We start from the raw sequence: 18,842 nt of genomic DNA on the forward strand, positions 1-18,842 counted from the left end.
CCTGTGAAATCAGGATCTCTAGGCTTAGTGCCCAGAAATCTGCGTTTTAACAAGCCCCTAGGTGACTCTGATGCACGTTAAACACTGCTTTACACCAAGTACACGAAACAAAACAAGAGGCCACACCTGAACAGCTGAAATCCTTAAACATGAAAATGCTTCCCAGTCTAACCTTTGACCAGGTTTTCTCTGAGCGGAGAGCCCAAGGCACCAAGGGTCCAAGAACCACAGCATGCACTCATGGATCCCATGCCCTTGCCTTCTAATCACTGGGCCTCAGTCTAAATCTGGCCCACAGGACTTCTTAGGGGGCTGCTTGCCTTCCCCTGAATACTTCCTAGGGTGGCCACTCTCATGCCAGTGGCCACCAAGGGAGCCTCAAGGGCTCCTAGCAGCCTCCACCCTGGTCCTGAGCTAACCAGTCCCACGCTGCCAGGGGGAGGAGGGGACCACGTTCATCTTGTCCTTGCCAGCTAAGCTGGCCTGGGTCTTGACCTCCTGACCTCCCTATGATTCTTTCAAACTTGACCCCACCTGCTTTGCTTCAAACCACAGCTCGTAAAGCTTCCAGCACTTGATTCATCACAGCAAACTCTTTTTACCACCAGTAACCTTTGGAGGGGTCTTCCCTGGTGGCTCAGTGGTTAAGAACCTGGCAATGCAAGAGATGTGGGTTCGACCCCTGGGTTGGGAAGATCCCCTGGAGAAGGAAATGGCAACCCACTCCAGTATTCTTGCCTGGGAAATCCCATGCATAGAGGAGACTGGAGGAGTCCATGGGGTCACAAGAGTCAAACACAGCTGAGCGACTAAACAACAAAAAACCTTTGGAGGAGTTTTGGCCAACAATAACCACCAAGAGAGTTTTCATAATAAAAAAGCATCTTTTCTAGAGTAGGGTTTCTCAAACTTCTTCCTTCTCTCATTCTCTTAATTTTTCCCCGATGCACTCTCTGTCTGCAGTACTGTCACCTAATTTTTTTAATTAAACTTTTTTATTTTGAGATATTTGAAGATTCACATGCAGTTATAAGTTATGGAGAGAATCCATGTGCCTTTACCTAGCTTCATGATATCTTGCAAAACTGAGAACAGTATCACAACTATAGCATGTTCAAGGTACAGAACATTTCCATCACACAAGATCCTCCCTGCTGGGCTTTTACAGCCAAACCCACTTCCCTTCCCACCTTACCCCCTCTAACCCTGGCAGCCACTAATCTGTTCTCTATTTCTGTACTTTTGTCCTTTCCAGAATGTCGTAAAATCAGAATTGTAAGTATGTAATCTTTGGGGACTGGCTTTTTTATTTTTATTTTTTAACTCAGTGTAATTCTTTGGGGAACCATCCAAGCTGTTTCCTGTATTAATAGTTTGTCTTTTTCATTGCCAAATAATATTCCATGGCATGGATGTGTTGCCGTTTGTTTGTTTGCACACCCATTGAAGGATGTCTGGTCCAGTTTTTGACTGTGATGAATAAAGCTGCTATAATCATTCATGTATAGGTTTTTGTGTGAATATAAATCTTTACTGCTCTGGGACGAATGCCTAGGAGCACAACTTCTGGGTCTTATGGCAATTGTATGTTTAGGTTAAATTGCTGCACTGCTTTCCAGAGGCTGTACCATTTTGCATCCCCACTGGCAATGTATAATTTGGTGACCTCATCTCTTCACATCCTTGCCACCATTTGTTGTTATCACTCTTTTTCTTTTCAAGTCATTCTGATAAGTGTATAGGGATATCTCGTTGTGGTTTTAATTTGCATTTCTCTACTGACTAATGTTGAAAATATGTTCATGTGCTTATCTGCCATCTGTGTATCTTCTTCAGTGAAATCTTCATGTCTTTCGCCCATGTTCTAATCTGAAAATTTGCTTTTTTAATGTTGAGTTCTGAGAGTTCTTTATATATTCTAGATACTAGTCCTTGTCCACATATTTGTAAATATGTGGTCTACAAGTATTTTCTCCCAGTCTGTAGCTTGTCTTTTCATCCACTTAAAACGGTTTCACAAAGTGAAATTTAATTTCAGTGATGTCCAAATTATCGGTTTTTCCTTTTATAAATTGTGCTTTCAGTGCCAAGTCTAAGAACTTTTCGCTTAGCCCTTGATCATAAAGACTTTTTCCTGTGTTTTACTCTAAAAGTTAGATCATTTTATGTTTTACCTTTAAGTCTGTGATCCACTTTGAGTTAAATTTTGTAGAACATATGAGACTTGGGTTGATGTTGTGTTTCCCCACCCCCTTTGACCCATGGATGTCCAGTTGTTCCAGTACCATTTGTTGAAAAGTTTCCTTCTCTTTATGCCATTGAATTCTTTTTACAACTTTATAAAAAATCAGTTGGATCCATTGTGAGTTTTCTGTTCTGTTCTGTTGATTTATGTGTCTATTTCTTGGCTAATAGCACAAAGGCTTGATTACTGAAGCTACGCAATAAGTCTTGAGAATCAGGTAAACTGAGTCCTCTCACTTTATTCTTTTTGAAAACTGTTTTAGCTATTTTATCTCCTTTGCCTTTACATATTTTAGAATAATCTTATCTATGAAAGTGAAAGCGTTAGTTGCTCAATCATGTCCAACTCTTTGTGACCCCATGGACTGTGTAGCCCCGTAGGCTTCTCTGTTCATGGGATTTCCCAGGCAAGAATACTGGAGTGGGTAGTTATTCCCTTCTCCAGGGAATCTTCCTGACCCAGAGATTGAACCTGGCTCTCCTGCATTGGCAGGCAGATTCTTTACTATCTGAGCCACCAGGGAAGCTCAATCTTGTCTATAGCTACAGAAAATCTTGCTAGGACTCTGATAGAAATTATCTTCAAATTTGATCAGTTTGAGGAGAACTGACATTTTTACTATGTTGAGTCTTCTAATCCATATTTAAAATGTAGAGTGTGGGGTTTCCTTGGTGGTTCAGTGGATAGGAGTCTGCCTCCCAATGCAGGAGACACAGCTTAGATCCCTGGTTGGGGAAGATCCCACATGCCACACGGAGCAACCAAGCCCTTGTGCCACAACTGTTGAGCCTGTGACCTAGAGCCCGTGCTCTGCAACAAGAGAAGCCACCGCAGTAAAAAGCCCACACACGGCAACTAGATGGTAGGCCTGCTTGCCACAAGGAGAGAAAAGCCCGTGCAGCAAAGAAGACCCAGCACAGCCCAAAATAAATAAGTAATACAATTATTTTAAAAATGTACAGTGTGGCAAGGGTTTATGTAAGTACACCTATCAGTACAACCTTGATAATGAACCTCCTCATCCTTCCATAGTTTCCTCCTTCCCTCTCGTGTCTCCTTTACTCCTCCCCCACCCTCATCAGTCCGTGGACGATCATTGCTTTGATTTCTTTTACTGTATGTTAGTTTGCACTTTTTACTAATTGTGCAGATAAATACATACAGTGAAATACAACAACAATTAAAACAAAGAAATATTCTATATGCAACAACATGGATGAATTGCAAAATAATTACATTGAGTGAAAATAAATGAAACCAGAATTAAGGAGTACATATTATGTGATTTCATACACATACACTCCCCCCACAATATAACATATTTTATACATACATATACACTATATCTAAAGCATGGAACTATTTCATTCATGTGCTACCGAAAATCAAGTATGCATAAAACACTACTCTGAAAAGTCTTCCTAAGAGTCAGTTTCCAAATTTGAACTCAGAGGTTGCCCACAGTATGTCTTCATTCAACTTCCGAGTATAATTGGGGATAGGGGAAGTTCGGGCTTTCCTGGTAGCCCAGCTGGCAAAGAATTCACCTGCAATGCAGGAGACCCCGGTTCAATTCCTGGGTCAGGATGCTCCTCTGGAGAAGTGGTAGGCTACCTACTCTAGTATTCTTGGGCTTCCCTCGTGGCTTAGATGGGAAAGAATCCACTTGCAATTCGGGAGACCTGGGCTTGATCCCTGGGTGGGGAAGATCCCCTGGAGGAGGGCATGGCAACCAACTCCAGTATTCTTGCCTGGGTAATCCCATGGACAGAGGAGCCTGGTGGGCTACAGTCCACAGGGTTGCAAAGAGTCGGACACAACTGAGCAACTAAGAATAGTACAGCACAGGGGAGGTTAGGGTGCTGTGGATTACCAGGAAAACCTTCAGTGGAGACTGGAGATGTCTGTCTGTGAGGCCACTGGCAAATTATCTCCCCTCCCAGAACCTCAGCACCCTCATTTTATTTATTTATTTGGCTGCGCCAGGTCTTAGTTGCAGCATGTGGGATCTAGTTCCCCTACCGGGAATTGAACCTAGGCCCCCTGCATTGGGAGCACAGAGTCTTAGCCACTGGACCACCAGAGAAATCCCACCACTCTCCTTTTAAAATCATGGGTGGGACAAAGAATGCCCCCCAATTTACAGGTGAATGGCCCCTCCATCTTCCAGCACCAGCTAGAGGAGGTTAAATGAGGATGGTGCCAGGTGGGTTTGGCTCTCCAGCTCATGGCCGGGGTTCCCAGCCCCAGTTTTAATCCAGCATTGATGCTGGGCCTGAGAGGCCCAAGATGGGGTTGGGGGAGTCTCCTGGTCTCCGGCTGTATTTGCTTTATCAAGTCCTTGAGGCTCAAGCCTGCTGAGCAGTGGCGCCACTCAGCCCCACTGGGCAGGCCGATTTTATTTTCTTACATTTTCTTTCTATAGCCAACACACTTTGTAGGTGGGTAGACTGGCTTTGCTTCTCACTTGAGCACACTCCAGGCTTTCAGTTGCTCTGGGCACAGGCTCATGACTGATTTGTCTAGGGGGAGGGATGTGATCCCAAACAGTGGCAATGGAGTGTGATGGAGTAAAAGCTGGGCATTCTCTGGGCAGCAAATGGTTAAGTCCAAGAGCTGTGATAGCAACACCTGTGTGCCCAGGGTCCAAGCACAGGCACCAGCATTCCTCTTGCCTTCCTTAACACACCCCACCCCCACACCCCTGCCCCAGCTCCCCTCCAGACGTCTCAGCTGGGAGGGAATGAGGGAATGATGAAGACCAGCAGTCAGTACCTCCAGTAAGGATGTGGTGTCTGGGCAAACGGAAACCATGAATAAGGGACAAGGAGTCGGCTGTGTGAATTTAGCTTTGTTCCTCCACTTCCCTCTGGCCCATCCGAGAGGCTGTCCTCCTAAAGACAGGAGGGCTCCAGGCAGACAAGGGCAGTGTCTTAAGCACGTAGGCTCCAGAACGAAACCACCTGGTTCAAGCCCTGGTTTCACCAATTGGGCAACTTACCTAGCCTCTCTGTGCCTCTGTTTTATCATCTGTAAAGTGGGGACGATGAGCTGTGAGGAAATATATTCGGAGTTCCTGGAAGAGGACCCTGCCTGTGGGGTGTACCTCAAACGGGCTGGTTAGTAATCCACAGCATTTCTTTCTTTCTTTTTGCCTGTTTCCTAAATTTTCTACAGGGGTAGAAATTTTTTCCTAAATTTTCTATAGGGCCCAAGTTTTTGGCCACAGGAAAGCCCTATTTTGAGCCATAGACTGAATTTTGCATTTCCCTGAATCTCCCAACATTTGAAGAGAACAGGGTTATTTGAAGCCCCAAGAGGTTGATCCAAAGCCATGTGACCCCACATTGGACACACACAGGGGTGGGGATGAGGACCCCACATTGGACACACACAGGGGTGGGGATGAGGGCCAGGCACGCAGGCCACTCACTGAATCAAGAGTGAAGCAGGAGGAGCAGGTGAGGCTCAGAAACAGAGACAGTGCATGGGGAGGGTGCGTCTTCCTCTGCCCCAGGGGTTCGCTGGAGACGGCAGAGAGCAGCCAGGGAGAGCTGGATAGGTGGGCCAAGGGCGGGGGCCCGCTTTCCCAGGAAAGAGGACAGCAAGAGCATGGCCTGGCACCCTCAGGCTGCCTCTGGACAACCACACAGGAGATGCAGTTGGATTCCCGGGTTGGGAAGATCCCCTGGAGCAGGAAATGGAAACCCATTCCAGTATTCTTGCCTGGAGAACCCCATGGACAGAGGAGCCTGGTGGGCTACAGTCCATGGACCTGCAAAAGAGTCGGATATGACTGAGTGACTAAACACACACCAGGTATATATTGCCTCCTGGGTGCAGCCCAGACTTTAGGAACTCACCCAAGCATGCCACTGGGAGCCAGTACTTGAAAATCCTCACTCAGGACAGAGACTGGGAAGCATGGGAGCTCCTAGCTGTGCTGCAAGACCCTCCATGATTTGGAGCCTCAATTTCCTCCCCCGGAAATGGGAATAATGAGAGCTAGATAAAATCACATCAGTGGAAACATCTTTCTCGGTGCTTGGTGTACAGAGTGGAGGAGGGCCACACGCTCCTGTTTCTGAATCAGGAATAATATACTCAGGCCTGAGATTTACTCCCAGGAAACTCAAAGCCCTTCTCTGGTGTTGACTCTTCTGGTCCCTCGCCCACACCCCTTGTTTGTATATCACTTGAGAGTTTTTGAAGCATTTTCACCTAAAGTGCTTTCACCCTGCTAGAACAGTATTTCCCAAACCCCAGCCACTCCAGCCACTTTGTGATTTTTCCCAGATTCAAGTGTCTCCTGTGCCATTATTTGCTCAATGCCTTTCTTTCAATCACCTCACAATTTTCTCTTTGCTTCAAGAGCAAACTACATAAATGAAATACCTGGAAAATAAAATAAATGCATTCAATGTGTGCTGGCTAACCTCACCTGCCTGGAAAGCTCGCTCCAAGGCTTTTGTTAAAGGAGTTTAGCAAGTGTTAGAGAAGTGCTAACCCATGCTACCACCTGTCTGAGACCTCCTTCTTGAAACTGGCAGAGGATAAAAAAAAAAACAACGAACTGAGACTCGCTTCTGTGTAGCATGATCCCAGGCGGTTAGGGGTGATTTGCGGGGTGTCACTGCCATCATTCTACTTGCCGCGGTGGTGTGAGTCCACACCGGGAGCTTGTTGAACCTCACTGCAACAATCCTGAGTAGATATCGTAGTCCCCATTTCACAGGTAGAATAACTGAGACCCAAATGAATTTGTCTAAGATGACATGGCCATGGCAGGACTTGAACGAGACACCGTGTAGTCTCTGTGTCTTGGGGCCTTGACATAACCTAGAAGGATGGGGATCCTTGTCCATGCTGGTTTCCTGGGAAACCTCTAGCAAAATCTTCACTCCTCCCACACCCCCAGTTCTGCTCCTGGGAAAAGGGCGGGTTTGACAGAGCCAAAGGCAGAGCCAGAGGAGAAGGAATCCGGAGCTGGGAGGAGGCCCCAGAACCTCAGGCAACCTCACGGCAGCCATCAGATAGGTGAGTTCTTTTCAGATGTTCTTGGTGAGTGGCTGGCATCTGTAAGAGTCCCGGGCCCCTCCGCTGGCCGGAACACTGAGGTCTGGGCCAGTTTGCCACTCAAGACAAGGCCCTGAACGGTCTCCCTGAATGGTCTCCCTCCCCCCGCTGGTCAGTGACACAAACCAGCCTCCCCAGGAACCTTCACATCAAAGGGGACAAGCCAGGAGGGGTGGAGAGGAAGGAGATGGGGCCCCCCTGCTCCCTCTGCTTCCTCCCAAGGAGACTGGGCTAGGGGCCATTTCCGATGGATGTGGAGAGCCGCTTTTAGGAAGATGACATTCCAGCCCCACCTCCCAGTGCGAGGCCCTCTCCAAGACAGCTCTCTCTCTGGGCTGCCTTCCTGAGCACACATGTCATATGCTACTCTCAGGACTGACATGCTATACCCTGGACAGGCATGCCAGCCAGCAGTAAAAGGAGGCTGCAGGCTCAGCCCAGCTTCCCCTCCCTCACTGATTCACTGATTCATTCAACAAACATCTGAGCACTTAACTCTGTGCCAGGCGCTGGGCAATGGGGACACCGTGGTCAACAAGAACAGCCTGCCTCTGAGGAGTTCATAGTCTAGGAAAAGTGACAGGGGCTGGGACTTCCTTGGTGGTCCAGTGGCTGAGACTCTGCACTCCCAACGCAGGGGGCCTGAGTTCAATCCCTGCTTGGAGAATTAGAGCCTGCACTCTGCAACTTGAGTTATGTGCTGCAACTAAAGAATCCCGCATGTCACAACCAAGACCAGGTGCAACCAAATGAAGTGATTTTCTTTTTTTAAGTGGTAGGCATTGATCTAAGAATTCCATAGTTGCAGGTACAAGATACGAGGAGAGAGTGGGAGAGGAAGGGACTATAGGGTGCTGGAAAACCTGTGGTGAGCTCCTGACCTGCCTGGGGAGGCTTTTAACAGATGAAGCGATTCTTAAGGTGGAAGCAAAAGGGTGAGTTCTCTAGGTGGAGAGGGATGGCAGAGTGTTCTGAGCTGGGGGAATGGCAAGTGCAAAGGCCCTGTGGCAGAAGACAACCTGCCCTGTCTAGGTGCGTGGGAGGATGCCCGGGTGGCTGGAACGCCCGGGGAGATGGGGACACATGCTGCTCAATGAGGCTGGCTGTGTGCAGAGTCTTGACGGCCAGTTCAAGGGTTTGGTCTCCATTTTAAGAGTAGCAGGGAAAGACTTCCCTGATGGTCCAGTGGTTAAGACTCTGCCTTTCAATGCCAGGGGTGTGGGTTCGATCCCTGGTGGGAGAACTAAGATCCCACACGCTATAGGGTGCGGTCAAAAATTAATTAAAAAAAAAAAGAACAACCGTTATTAAGAGTCAAAAGAAAACAAGTGTCGGCAAGGATGTGAAGAAAAAAAAAAAACAACCTTGTACATCATTGGCAGGAGTGTAAGATGATATAGTTACTATGGAAAATGGGGCTTCCCAGGTGGTGCTAGTGGTAAAGAATCTGCCTTCAATGCAGGTGACCTGGGTTTGATCCCTGGGTTAGGAAGATCCCCTGGAGAAGGGCATGGTAACCCTCTCCAGTACTCTTGCCTGGAAAATTCCATGGACAGAGGAGCCTGCAGTCCATGGGGTCAAAAAGAGTTAGACACGACTGAAGCAACTTAGTACACACACATCTGGAAAACAGTATTGAGGTTCCTCAAAAATAACAGTAACAAGGAGATAGTCAAAAGTTTTAAACAGAGAACAGGATAGGATCCAATTTTCATTTTGGAAAAGTTCTGATTGCCCTATAGAGAAGCCATGGGGGCGAGTCAAAGGAATTGTGGGGAGCAGGACAGAAAGTGAAGGCAAGTTGTACAGGAGAAAGGTGGTCTAGCTTGGGTAATAAGAGAGGTGGTGGCAAGACATCCTCAGAAAGTCCGGGATAATCTGATTCCTTGGTGATTGGCCACCAGGAGCCAGGAGAATCAGGGATAGAAAAGGAAAACAACAGCACTAACGTTGTGGGTTTGATTCTTCTACACAAACAGAGAGAAAACCAAGACTGCAGTGTGTTTCGCTCTTGTTGTTGTTCAGTCGCTCAGTCGTGTCCAACTCTTTTCGACCCCAAGGACTGCAGCACGCCAGGCTTTCCTGTCCTTCATCATCTCCCAGAGTTTGCTTAGATTCACGCCCACTGAGTCCGTGATGCTACCTAACCTCTGTCATCCTCTTCTCCTGCCCTCAATCTTTCCCAGCATCAGGGTCTTCAAATCTGATTTTTCACTCGCTCCCTCTTCTTTAACAAGAGTCTCCTTGCTGACTGTCTAGCATGCCCCTGGAGAAAAGGACTATCATTTACTTCCCCAGCCCCTGACCGTCCGGCTGTTTAGTTGTCTCTATTTTTGCTTTTGTAAACAATGCCACAATGAGTGCTCTGTGGCTAAATATCTGTACCCATGCTTCTCTATATTACACATACTTACAGCCTTCCTTAAGCGAGGTTTCTAAAAAATGACCTGTCTTTGTTTTAGCAGCATTTGGCCAGCATTTGCTCTGTGGGGATTTCTACGCTTTGACCATCTGAGGATGCACATTGCTGGAGGAAACCTCACCGACGCCTAGAAGGTCAAAGCAGTTGTACCTTTAATTTCCGCTGCCTGGGGAAAAAAGAAGACCATATTGAGTGAAGGCTATTATGAATTCCACAGATCGTTGAAATGAATTTGTGTCTCATCTGTCCTGTGGCCTCTGCACTTCCACTTAAAAGTGGTACCAGTCTGGTGGGGGTGGCAGGGCGGAACATAAGGATTTGAGGAAGACTTTGCTTTCTGCCAAGACCCCTCCCAAGAGTCCTCTCCCAGAGAGATGGCTGGAGAAGTCATTCCCTACTCAGAACCCCTGCAGTGAGGAGATGGGAGCCACTGAGCTGGAGGATCTAGGGAAAGTGGGGAGGGGAAGATGTGGGGGTGCTGGGGATGGCTAGAGGCAGGGGCTCTAGGGTCCCTGAGGACCCACCCTCTGGCTATTTCCTGAAGCAGATCCGAGCCTTGACAGCAACACTGGCTACATAACTTTGGGGCCTGGTGTAAAATGAAAATGTGGGACTCCTTGCAAAATTATGAGTAATTTCAAGACAGTGACAACAGAGCATTAAACCAAGCATGGGGTCCTTCAGAGTGCGGAGCCTTGTGTGACTGCACTGGCCACATGTCCAGGAATCTGACCCTACGTGGCCAGCCTCTCTTTTCCAGAAGAGGTGCCAGGGGAATGGAGCAGCAGAGAGGAAGGAGGGAGGCCGTCTTGTGGGCAGGGCAGTTAAGAAAGGGCCAGGGGCCAGCCCAGCCCAGCCCAGCCTTGGCTTGTGGCTGCTCCAGCTGGGGATCCCCTGGGACTTCATTGAGGTTGCCTGTCAGGCTGAGGGAGTGGATGGATGGGGTCCGGAGAGAAGCAGACGCGGCCAGAGGCCTGGTAGACAGGCATGCACAGAACACCTCTGCAGCCTCAAGCCTTGCAGCAGAGCAGGGAGGCTGATTCAAAGCCATCCCAGGGGGAGGAGGAAGGAGGTGGGCAAGGTCACCCTCAGGGATAAAGGGCATGGATTTGAGGGCCAGGAGAAGGATACTGAGATTAACAACAGGGACTGCCCTGGTGGTCCAGCAGCTAAGACTCTGTGCTCCCAATGCAGGGGTCCCAGGTTCGATCCCTGGTCAGGGAACTAGATCCCACATGCTGCAACTAAAGACTCTGTGTGCAGCAACTAAGACCTGGCATAATAAAAATAATTAAAAAAAATTTTTTTTAAGAGAGAGATATTAACAACAATGTGAGCACCAGCGGCCCTTCCTCAGTGTCCCTACCTCAAACCAGGTGCCAGCAACACCTGTACTGGACAGATGAGGAAACAGAGGCCCAGAGATATTAAGCAGCAGAAGTGAGAGGTTCCAACTTCCACTCACCTGCTCTTACTTGTCCTGCAAAGGACAGATGGGGGAACAGAGGCCTGGAATGGTGGGGAACTGGCCACCCACTAAGGGTCCCAACTCCTGGAGCAAGGCTTCCCCTCATAGCCATTGCCCATGCCCTTGGAGTCCTCACCTCTGGTTCCATTTCCCTCCCCTTAGCCTGTCTACTGGGCCTGGGGACCTGGGCAGGTGTGTATGTGTGTGTGTGTGTGTGTTTCTGTGTCCCAGACATGCAGGAGCTTCCTCTCCCCCCTACCCCTGCCACAGATCCAGAACTAAGGCCAGCTCCATGGCCACGTTGCCTCTCCCGGTTGACCTCCAGATGTGTGTCCCTGGTACCTTGGTTACTGTTTCTGAATCAGCCATGTGGTGGCCCTTCCACTGTATCCGGGTTTGATCGTCCATAAAAAAATTAATGGTCCCTGCAAATAAAGAAGCACAACAACAGAGGAAGGCTTTTTAGACAATCAATTAAAAGCCTAAGAGAGGGATTATCTCATTGAAATATCAATTTTTAATAGCACTGCATCTCTGAGTTTCCTCTAAAAAAACTTTGCACAGCTCATTTGCCAGCCCTGGTTTATAACTTCATCTCTTTGCTGCTTTTGACCGACCTGAACCTCTGGGACTGGCCTTGGGGAGCCCAGAGCAGGGGCCTGGGAGGGAGCATGGATGGTCATTCATTCATTTGTTCACCCATTCACTCATTCATTCATTCACCAAAGGCTCAATGAGCTCCTGCTCTGTGGCAGGCATAGGTGCTGGGGGCGGGGGACCAAAGTGACTCATAAGAACCAGATCCTAGCCCTTAGGGAACTCACAGGCTAGCAAGTCAGCACCAGCCAGGTGAGTACATCAGTAATTACAGAAGGAGAAGCCATCTGGAAAAATCAATGTCATGGGGCTGAGAAGGAGGTTAATGGGCACAGGAGAGGGACTATCTGTGTAGCTAGTGAAGCCAGGGGAGGATGTTAAGGCAGAAGGAAGAGCACGCCTGGAGGCCCCGGGGCAGGCATGAACTTGGGGTTTTGGAGGAGTAGAAAGGAGGCTGGTGTGGGCTAGAATAGTGAGTGAGGGGGAGAGGGTGGTAGAGGAAGCTGGGCAGACAGATACCATCCTGACTTGCAGAGGCCCTGGAAGCCAGGGAAGGGGCCTGAGCTATATTTAAAGTACACCAGGAGCCACTGGCACAGTGGTAAGTGGCATCCTTGCTAGGCAGCGGTGGCCTGGATTCAGGAAGCCGCCAGGGGTCTCAACCTCGGTTTTCCTCACCTGTAAGGTGAGATGATACCAGTGGTCCCCTCACTGGGCTGTCAGGAGCATTGAAAGAGGTAATAGAGGCAGAATGCTTGGTGTGGCTTTTTTCTAACCCTTCCCCTTAGCTTGATAGCTCCCTCAGTTTACCCCTTGGGGACTGGGCGATCAGATTAATTTTATCTGATAAGGGACTCCCACCAGACAACTTCCCAAGGAATTTTGTTACACTCCTAACTCCAGCTTATCGACCCAGGGAGTGGGTTGGTGTGGGTGGTGGTCCAAGAGCAGACAAAGGTGCTTTGTTCTCTCAGCGCTACTGCTCAAAACCCATTCCATCCTGGAATTAAGATACCTTGGGCAACTGGGCAACTGGGTGAGTGACCAGGTGGAGGTTTCTGAGATGCGATGGACAGCAGAGACAACCGAGTGTGGCTGGGTGGGGTGGTGCAGAAAGGCAGGGATGGGTCTTGGACAGAGATTCCCACCCCAGTGTGCACAAATGCACTCACTCTTCCTGCCCGGACAACTGGTCTCCCACACAGATACGGTGGTGGGAGTCCTTGGACAAAGGTGGACAAACAGCAATACCGCTGGATCCCAAAGCCCATGCTGGGGCTTGACAAGTGTCCTTTCTAACTCCTACAGCACCCCATATGACATACGTGGAAACTGAGGCTCAGGTAGGTGGTGCTTAGTTAGCGGTATAGGTGAATCCACATCTCATTGACTGCTTTCTTTTTTTTAAAAATTATTTTATTTGTTCATTTTTGGCTGTGCTGGGTCTTCATTGCTGTGTAGCCTCTTCTGTATTTGCCGGGAGTAGGGGCTATTCTTTATTGTGCTGCTCGGGCTTCTCACTGTGGTGGCTTCTCTTGTTGTGGAACACAGGCTCTAGATGTGAGGGCTCAGTAGTTGCAATGCCCGGGCTTAGTTGCCCCACATGTGGGATCTTCCCAGACCAGGGACTGAACCCGTGTCTTCTACATTAGCAGGTGGATTCTTTACCACTGAGCCACCAAGGAAGCCCCTTGACTGCTTTCTTATTATAACGGAGGTTAATGTGTGAAAGTCACTCAGTTATGTCAGACTCTTTGCAACCCTGTGGACTGTATAGTCCATGGAATTCTCCAGGCCAGCATACTGGAGAGGGTAGCCTTTCCCTTCTCCAGGGGATCTTCCCAACTCAGGGATCGAACCTAGGTCTCCGACATTGCAGGCGGATCCTTTACCAGCTGAGCCACCAGGGAAGGATTATGACCCTATCACAATAACCTGGTGATTCCAAGGACAGAGTTGCCGGGTGCCCTTGCATACACCACTTGGCTCTCTGGACCTCAGTTTAACTCATCTGTGTAAAGAGGTCCCCAAATCTGATTGGCCTAAGTTAGAGCATCAAGTCATCAAGTCAGGTGCTGGAGGAGAAAGAGTCTTGAGTGATCGAAAGGGAAGAGGGTTTGGTGACAGTGGTCACACCATTATTATCTTACACTCTGCCCCCTGCCCTCTGCCCCCAAACATGCACAGAGCCTCTGTTTTGAACTGGGCCCAGATCTGGGCTGAGGGCTGTTAGCTGAGAATACCTGGTCTTTGGAGCTGTCTGGATTCGAATCCTGGCTCTGTGATTTACTGGCTGGTTCCTTCCCTCTCTGGGCCTCGGTTTCCTCATCTTGCCATTGTCCACTTCTGGAGGTGATGCTTGTGCTTCGAATGATACTCACCCTCCTTTCCTGGGGGAGGCGGGTGGGAGAAGGAGATTTCCACGGGCGGGGCCCCGGCCTTCAGAGCTTAAGGTCCCAGTGCGAGCAGACCGCTGCGGTCATTGAGGAGCTGTCAGCCTGACTGACTGTGCCATCGGCACTCCAGCCTTGGGGCAGATATGGAGAGGACGTTGTGGAAGCCAGTGGGGGCAGGAAAGAGGGGCCAGTCAGGACTTTATCCTGGAGCAACAGGGCCGTGAGACCGAGGCCGCTGGGGAATGTACTTAAGGGCATGTCTGAACCTCCCCCACCCACAGGTCAGCATGTGGAGCAAGACTTTATCTGTCCAGCAGTGGAGAGCCATGGCTAGTTCTTTTTTTAAAAAAATAATTCTATTTATTTATTTTTGGCTGTGCTGGGTCTTCATTGCTGCTCCGGCTTTTCTCTAGTTGTGGGCTTAGAAGTCGTGGCTCCTGGGCTCTAGAGCACAGGCTCAGCAGTTGTAGAGCAGGGGCTTAGTTGCTCCGCGGCATGTGGGATCTTACCAGGTCAGGGATTGAACCCCCGTCTCCTGCATTGGCAGCAAATTCCCTCCCACTCACTGAACCCCATGGCTAGTTCGTGAGTGGGGGCGGAGGGCCCAGGATGTGCCTCTCTGACGTCGGGGGAGCCTGGGAAATGAGAAAGGCTGAGAAAGGCTTCATGTTTACACCCCTCCTGGCCCCCTCCCAGAGCAGGAGAGGGGAGTCTGAGCACCATGGAGACCACCCCTGTGCAGCTGGGTCTGTGGGGCTGGTGGAGAGCTGGGAGGCTTTCCAGGGAGCCCTTGATCCATTGGGAGGCACCCGCCTGGGGCCTGGGACGCAGCTGGCTGCTTGCAACCCTACAATTAGTAGACAGAGGAGTTGAGTGGTGGTGGGGGAGGCAGGGAGCGGGCTGAGAGCTGCAGCTGGTTCCTGGGCGCTGCCTCTGTCTCCGGCTCAGCACCCACTGTCCCAGAGGGGTGCCAGGATGGCTGGTGGGCCCCCAGGCCAACCAGGAGCTAGGGTCTCTGGAGGGGATGGAGAGCATAAGGAGAGCCAGAAAAATAACACCAACAGTGAAGCCATCTTCTGTTGGGAGAATCCAGCTGCTACTGTCTGCCTTTCACAGATAAGGAAACGAAAGCCCAGAGAGGGGCAGGAGTTGGCCAGAAGGCACACAGCCAAACAGAAAGCAGCGGGATCCAGAACTCAAGCTTGCCTGGAGGACTGGGAGGTGGGGACTCACTCCTGGGCATAAATCTTAAGGCAGGGACCCCTAGAGGCTGCCTGGTTGGGGCAACACAAACTTGACTGCAGAGCAAGGGGAGGACAGATGCCAGGGCCCCCAGCCTCACGCTGCAGGGGGAGGAGGGGACGGGCAGGGCAGTGTCTGGCCTATCAGGTTCTGCAGCTTGTCCGGGCACTCCAGGTCTGTGAGAAGAGGCCCTGGCACTGCCGCCCCCAGGTTGCTGCAGCTTTCAGTGACTGGGAGACTTCTCAGCTGACCAGTAGAAAGTCATCTAGGACCGGTCCTGCAAGTATTGCAATGAAGCTGGAGTCAGAGTGGGGAGTGGGGGTGGAGGGAGTGGTGGTGGTGGTGGTTCTGGCTTCAACCTTCTACCATCTCATTCATCCAGCCATCAACCCTTCCTTCTTTGCCTCTTTTCAAGATGCTCACTAGGCCCAGGGCACTGTGCTGACTGCTGGAACGTTTCTCTGCCCTCCAGGAGCATCTGGTGGGGCGGAAGAAGCAAATACACAGCCCAAATGAACCAAGTAGACTGAGCTTTGAGAGGCTGGTTGGACTTTGAAGGGGAAGGGGCAAATCTGAATGGCAGGAAGGGGGTTCAACATTGCTGGAGCTGCAGGGTCTGTGGAGTGGGGTGGGGCTGCAGAGAGCAGGGGCTGTACCACGTGGGGCCTGGCCTTGGAGGGGTTGGGAAGGGGGTCATCATCAGGAGTGTGGGCTCTAGCCTCAGACTGCCTGACCAGGAATGCCAGGGTCACCACTAAGTAGCTGTGTGGCTTTGGGATAGTTCCTCTTTTGTGTGTGTATGTGGTCTGAGAGCATGCTTTGTATGATCTGTTCCTTACCTGGTTCCTTTTTTTCAATAATTTCTAAAATTTTTAATTTTTTGGCTGTGCTGGGTCTTCATTGCTGCATGAGATTTTCTCTGGTTGCAGCGAGCAAGGGCTGCTCTTTGTTGCTGCGCAGGCTTCTCATTGCTGGGGCTTCTCTTGATGCAGAGCACGGGCTCCAGGGCACATGAGCTTCAGTAGTTGCGACATGTGGGCGCAGCAGTTGCAGTTCCTGGGCTCTCCAGTGTGGGCTCGATGGTTGTGGTGCATGGGTTTAGTTGCTCCGTGGCATGTGGAATCCTCCCAGACCAGGGATCAAACTCATGTCTACCGCATTGGCAGGTGGATGCTTTACCACTGAGCCACTAGGGAAGCCCCCTGGCTTTGGGACAGTGACTTGCTCCCTCTGAGTCCCTGCATCCTTGGTGTAAAGTGAGATGACGCTGGGACGCCCTGCCTCACAGGGTCGTGAATCACACGGTGTGGCTCAATACACGTTAACAGCCCTTGGCACTCCTGCCCATGGTGACAAGGAGCCTGCAGGAGTTCTGAGAGGGAGAGTGACATGTGAACTTGGCCTGGCTGTGCCTCACAGTCTTCAGCCACCACCCCAACTTGGTCACTCACTTTCCTCACTTGTTCAAAGAAAGAAGGGACGAGGCCAGGAGCAGGACACGTGCCTGCTTCTGGGGACCAGGTGGTGACAGAGGCGAGGAGGGTGCAGGTGAGGCTGCTGGGGGTGGTGGGGACTGTGGTTCGTGGGTGCCTGTGTGCCCCTCCAGGGAGCACCTACCTCTCACCTCCACCGCTGCGGCCATGCAGGAGTGTGAGCCCAGTGTGGTCTGACCTGCTGAGGTCTCAAGAGGGGGAAATCCACACTTTTTATGAGGAAACTTCCCATTATTAACATCAGCAATGCTTTAAATATCGTTTTTCAAGCATGATGTGAGCCAAGTTGATGCTTCTGTTTGGTAGATGTTGCTGCCATGACCCCCAGGATGCAAGGGCTCTGAGCAAGCCCTTGTTCAGAGGCAGCACAAATTCCAGGGCCAGAGAACCTTCCAGCCCTGTGTCTGTGGCTGCGCTTCCCTCCCAAGACTTCCCGGCTCCCTTGTACATGGGAGGTGGGAGGCCAGACCCTCTCCTTTCTGAGGTTCTCAGGAGCGGCCCCGCCTGCAGACAGGGGCTGTAATGGGGCCACTGCTCCACGCTATCTCTCCAGAGGTGCCGGGGAGTCTGGGGGAGCCTGTCGGGCTGGACGGTCTGCTCTGTGTCTGGGAATGGCAGGTCCGCCTGGCTGCCTGGGGGGACAGCTCTCAGGGCTGCTGTCTGTGAGCGCCTGGCTCCTGGCTCCCGGGGGTCAAAGGGCAGCGCTTTCAGCCTTTTCTGGGGCCCACTTCCTGTTTGGGAGAGAAAACAGCAAGACCCCCCGCAGGAAATGTTCCTCTTCCCCTAGAGCCTTTTCTCTTTTCTGCTGGCTCTGGCTTGTGGGGAAACACCCATGTGGGGTTTCTCCCACTCCTCTCTCTCCCCCTTGGAGCCCAGGAGGGGACCTGGGGCATGACAGCAAACCCCACCTTGCCAGCATGGTCAGTTCAGTCTTGGCAACAGGGGACCTATTTATTATCCCCTGCGGGGCTCCTGGGCCTGCTTGGCGCCTCCTATCAGCCCCCAGGGCCTGTGGCAGCTGTGGGTCCTAGCACCATAGCCCCAAGGGTTCTCTAGACTGGGCCACAAGAGAGAAGTCCTTAACTGCAGCTGCCCACCCCAAGGCAGGGAGCCCCCCAACCTCGATCAATTGAATTTAACTTCTCTCGGGAGTTGGTGATGGACAGGGAGGGCTGGCGTGCTGCGATTCGTGGGGTCGCAAAGAGTGGGACACGACTGGGCGAATGAACTGAACTGGGTGCCAGGCCCTTGCTCTGAGCCCAGCCTCTCTGTGCTCACCTCTGAACACAGGGAACTCGCCTTGGTCTGTGGGCTAGGACAGTTCTGAGAGTGCCTGCTCCTGCAGAAAGCAGGCCCTGGTGCTAAGAGTTCATGTCAAACTCTCATCAAGGGCAGGTGACTCAAAACGCCCCCTCAACTTGCGAAGATTCAATAACGTATGCTACCATACTTTGAGTAACCTTTCCTACCAGATTCAATATACACTGGCTGGTTATAGAAGGTGTAGGAATTAAGAATCAAAAGATGAAATCTATAATGTCACTACCTGGAGCAGGGCTAGGAGAATGATGAAAGGGTTACAGGTGTGTTCATACCCAGCTCTGGGTAAACGCCCACCAGTCAGTTGCCTGAATGTCATCCCTTACGGCTGAACCCAGCTGGCAAATCCCTCCTCTCCAGGGCATACCTTCAAGTATTTCGATTATAATTCACCTTTACTGAGCTCCAGGTGAACTCATCTAATTCTCCTGATGACTCTATGAGACAGTTTACAGATGGAGAAACTGAGGCTCAGAGAGGACAAGTAACTTCCCCAAGGTTGCACAACCAGTAAGGGCCAGAGCAGATACCTGAATTCATCTGGAGTCAGAACTGAAGTGTCCTGCAGATTAAACATGCACCA

The sequence above is a fragment of the Bubalus bubalis genome, chromosome 18 (assembly GCF_019923935.1).
Source record: "Bubalus bubalis isolate 160015118507 breed Murrah chromosome 18, NDDB_SH_1, whole genome shotgun sequence".
NCBI classification, from domain to species: domain Eukaryota; kingdom Metazoa; phylum Chordata; class Mammalia; order Artiodactyla; family Bovidae; genus Bubalus; species Bubalus bubalis.